The sequence below is a fragment of the Dasypus novemcinctus genome, chromosome 6, assembly GCF_030445035.2.
Source record: "Dasypus novemcinctus isolate mDasNov1 chromosome 6, mDasNov1.1.hap2, whole genome shotgun sequence".
Taxonomy (NCBI): Eukaryota; Metazoa; Chordata; class Mammalia; order Cingulata; family Dasypodidae; genus Dasypus; species Dasypus novemcinctus.
The window spans coordinates 101,170,973-101,175,628 of NC_080678.1; the positions used below are offsets into that span (position 1 = coordinate 101,170,973).

The 4,656-nt window shown below is 62.0% G+C and overlaps 1 long non-coding RNA gene across 1 annotated transcript; it reads left to right on the plus strand.

Moving 5' to 3' along the window:
- The first annotated feature begins 665 nt into the window (after positions 1 to 665).
- Positions 666 to 1,888, plus strand: LOC131279003 (uncharacterized). The gene is made up of 3 exons (XR_009186347.1): positions 666 to 744; positions 1,405 to 1,476; positions 1,729 to 1,888. It is a non-coding gene; the product is annotated as an uncharacterized lncRNA (long non-coding RNA).
- The last annotated feature ends 2,768 nt before the right edge of the window (positions 1,889 to 4,656 follow it).

Here is a 4,656-nt window from a genome sequence, read left to right on the forward strand (position 1 = left end):
GGAGGAGGACTACCATGCCAGGCCTGGCTCCAATCTTCAGGTGGGTAAGAAAGAAGGGAGACAGGAAGGTCCAATCTGCCCTCCTTCTTCTGAGATGAGGGTTCTGTAGGGAATTCTTCCATAAGAAGGAAGTCGGGCAGAGTCTGAACCCCAAGAATGCAGGGGTCTAGCATGTCCTCATTAGGCCCATGTGAACTTTAGAGCTGGGCTATGGCCCCCAAGGGGCTTTGGATGGGAGTAATGCCAAAAAGCCCCCTCCCCCACTCAATCAGAGAGGAGCACACAACAAGAATGGCCATTGCCAAGGGGTGGTGGACCCAGGGGGTGAGGACCTTCAGAATCCACTGGGGCTTTGCGGCCAATCCATCACCCCCATTCCTGGCCCTCTCGGCCCTGTCCAGGGTACACACCTCCATCTGCCTGGGGCTGACTCGGCTTCAGCACTGGAAGGTCCCAGTCCAGGAAGCTCCTCTGACCTGGGCAAAAGGGCTGGGGGCACCCCCCTGCCCTGCTCACCGATTGAGCTGTGGGGCCTGAGGGCTACTGCTCTCCAAGGCTGTGTCCGGGAGGGAGGCGCCTGTTAGAGAGGCTGCTGGAATTGGGGGACAGGTAGAAACTCTGCTTGCTCAACAGGGCACCTCATCCCCCTGACCCATGCCCTCTTGTCCTCAGGTCGACCTTTCTGGGAAAAAGCTGGAGGAGCATTTACAGCTTTGTTGCCGACATCACGAATAAATTAAAGAAGTAAGGCTTCTCTGAGCTGCGGGCCCCTTGGGCTGTGGGAGTTCGGCCCCGGCCAGGCAGAGCACACATCCCTTGGAGCCTCCAGGGGCCTGCACGTCCCTCGAGTGGGAGCCCTGAGCCCAGGGCTCTGAACCAGAGCAGAGGACACATGGACAGATGCCAGGGGATGCCCCCTGTGGTGGCCGAGGGGTGGTGCCAAAGGTGGGGGGGAGCTCAGTAAGTCCATCCATGGCCAGGACGTGGAGGTGGTGACCAGCTCCCCAGAGGGGGCGAATTGGTGGAGGAGGGGTGATGGGGGAGGGGAGATGGGGGAGGAGGAGGAGGGACAGAGCTGCAAGAATATCACAGTAGAAGGGAGATGCCTCAGAGGTGCGAGTGCAGGTCTTGATGTCACTGCAGGTGTGTGCAGGGATGTGCAGGTGTGCACATACATCTTCTGGGGTGTTGGGCTCTAGGGGTGGGCAGAATGCCATCCTGGCACCCACTCTTGCGTGAAGCCTCCAAGTCCTTCACTCAAGTTGTCGGCACGGCCTGGTGGGGAGTGGGCCCCGATGTGAGACGTGGTGGGGAGGGGGCAGCTGGGCTGTGGCCCAGCCTGGCTGCCTGGGCGTGCGGCTTCCAGCTGTGAGTGGCCTCTCACAAGTGGGCACTTCCTCGCAGCCCAAAAATGCGGATCTCCTTTATCACGTTCGACTCTCGGGGCTACATGTCCATGGACCTCACGTCAGACGAGTAAGACCCCAGGAGACCCTCGGTGGACCCGGAGGCCCCGCAGGGCAGCGAGGAGCGAGCCCCAGTGTCAGGCGGGACGATGGGGGCAGTCAGGGTGCTGGAGCGAAGGGTCAGGGGATACCAGAGTGGGTCAAAAAGAGGAGCCCAAGGGCAGGGTGGGGAGGGGGCAGCTCGGCGGGGGCCCGGCCTGGCTGCCTGGAGGTGCAGCTTCCAGCTGTGGGTGGCCTCTCACGAGAGGGTGCTTCCTCGCAGCCTGAAAACACGGATCTGCTTCATCACGTTCGACTCTCAGGGCTACCTGTCCATGGACCTCACGTCAGACGAGTAAGACCCCCAGACTCCTTTGGCAGACCCGGAGGCCCTGCAGGGCAGCGAGGAGTGAGCCCCAGCATCAGGCTGGCCCTCACCCAGGACCCAGGTTCCTTGGGGACGCCTGACACCTGGCACTGTCTCCCCCAGTGTTCCCTCCTCACTCCTTCCCCTGTCTCCCTTCTGTCCCGAGCACCCATGGCAGCACCTCCCTTCATCAGAGTCTCTGAAGAGTCCAGGGACCCAGGGGGGCTGGTGAAGACTCGTGCATGTCCTGTCCCAGCCCTGCCTGTGCTGTGAGCCCAGCTCTGTGCCTGCTCTTCCCCCTCTAGATTTGGAAGGAGCAGGGTCCGAACCAGGCGGGACAATGGGGGGCTGTCAGGGTGCTGGAGCGAAGGGTCCGGGGAAGCCAGAGTGGGTCAAAAAGATAAGCCCAAGTACAGGGTCCCACAAGCATGGGGCAGGCACAGCTGGGGGCATGCTGTGGCCTGAATGGGGTCACAAAGCCTGGGGGTGGGGCTGGCAAGTGTCTGGTGGCCACAGGGTCCAGGCACTTGGGGACACCAGTGCCGGGGCCCCATCCCGAGTGGGGAGCCCAAAGGAGCCTTGGGGACATGTCAGCCTGGGGGTGGAGCAGAGCATGCTGCCCGCACCTTGGAAGGAAGCCAGGGCAGCCGGGGAAGCAGGAGGAAGCACCTGAGGTGGGGTGCTGGGGGAAGCCAGGCCTCCCCATGGTGCTCCAGGAGGAGCTGCAAGGGCTGATGCTCTGGGCAGGGGTGAGAGCGTGGAGGAGGAGTGGGTGCCATGTGGGTTTGGAGGTGGGAGGAAGAAAGTCTTGGAAGGACCCTGGGTGGCGCCGTGGTGTCCTGGGGGAGCTGGCTTGGAGCAGGAAGCCCCCCCCAGGCAGGGCGTCTGCGGTAGCCATGCAGGAGGGACACGTTCAGGGAGCCCCGAATCCTCAAGCAGCAGCCCTGGGGGCGCGTGGCCTGCAGCAGAGCTTGGGCGGCCTGGGACTGGTGCTTCCACAGGTGCTCCCTGCTGGAGCTGAGGAGGGGTGGGGCAGAGGGGTGGGGTGGGGCCTGAAGGGGCCCTGGGCCTGGGAGCAGAGGGAGCCTGACCCCCTGGGGGGTGTGGAGAGCGTGTGGTGGTGGGTGGTGGGTGCAGGGTCATGGAGGGTCTGCTGTGGGGGCAGAGGCCAGAGCACAGGGACTGGGTGGCCCCAGCTGGGCTGTCAGGAGAGTGAGACCTGGGAGGGGGGTTCTGAGGGGAAGAGGCACCTGCAGGAGGAGGGGCTTGCCCAGGGAGGTGGAGCCTGCACACCAGCCTCCAGGGGTCCCAGCCCCACCTCCTGGGCTGGGCAGGCCTGTGAGGCTGCCCCCACTACCCCACCCTCTGCTCACAGCCCATGCTCCTCCCAGCTTTTGGCCTTTCTCCTGCAGCAGCCCAGGAACCCTCTCAGGCCTATTTGATGCTTCCTCTAGTATTGACACAAGCATCTAGTGGCACTGAGCCCACCCCCCCCTACAGGGGGCTGCTGAACAGGGGAGGAGGTGGGCAGTGGAGAAGCAGGATGAGCTTTCCCAAACAGCCTCCCGTGGGCCTCCTGCCGGGGGTCCCCCAGGAGTTCCACAGAAACACTGGTCCCTCATGAGTGCTGCCTCACAGCTGCACGTGCAGGGATGCCCCCACTGTGGAGTGGACGGTCAGAGGCAGGGACCCTGGGGCTGGGTCCTGGGTGCTGTGGGTCAGGGATGCACCCAGCAAGCCAGGCCGAGCCCATGGGGACAGTGGAGCCCTGTCTGCATGTGAGATGCACCAGCGTCCTTGCACGTCCACGCAGAGTGACGGTGGGAGGGCCACGCCCACCTCCACTGCCTTTTCCATGTTGCATTTCAGAGAATATCTTCAACAAGGTCTTCGGAGACTCTAAGTTGAGCATATTCTAGTGACGTTTTCCTACGTGAATGAAGGACTAGAGAAGGTACAGCTGCTGGAGCCTGGGGAGTTCATCCCACCTGCTCACATTCTTGGAGTGCTCCTTGTTCATCTAACCCCCTTGTCCCAACATTTCCTTCATTTTGGAGGCAAATATGATGATTAGAAAAGCCACCACTGGAGGTAAGCCCCCTCCTGCCTGCCGTGGTCTCAGGGGCCGAGGGCAAAGCCGGGCATGGGCATCAGCGCGTTCAGGTCCTGATCCCTCCACCACGTTCTATCTCTGAGTTGGAGAAAGTTCCTTACAGTCTCCGAGTTACAGATTCCTCCCCTGGACAAGGAGGCTAAGATAATACCCACCTCGCCTTTATGAGAACTAAGGTACCTGCCTGCACCTTTGGTCTTGAGAGGCTGCAGGTGTGTCCAGGTGAGGCCACTTCCCTCTCTGAACTGCACTTGGGAAAAGAAAAGGAAGCAGCCGAGGGCCCTGCGCAGATGTAGGGTTTGGTTTACGGATCTTCTCAATTGCCGCCCTTTGTTGCCCGCTGCGCCCTCTGAGCTGTACTGTGGCTTTCAGCTCTTCTTCCTTTCACCCTGTGCCTCCCTCCCTGATGGTGTTGGGTGCTGTCCTCAGACCAGGACTGACGTCCTTCCAGGCTTCTCAGGGGGCTGCACTGGGGCTTGCAGAGCCCTTGGCTGGGCACATGGTCCCCTGTCAAGGGCCTTGGCCAGGGGCCCTGGGGCCCAGGACACTGGCAGGAACCCCCAGGCCAGCCCGGCTCAGGGAGACCTACCCTGAACCTGCAGCCCACCCATTTCAGCAGGTCAGCCTGTGGTCTCCCTGCTGTTCTGGAGTCTTGCACCTGTCAGGTACATGAGCTGGGTTTGCCTTCCTGGCACAGGTCATACCATCTGGTGTGGGAGGGTGGGGCAGCC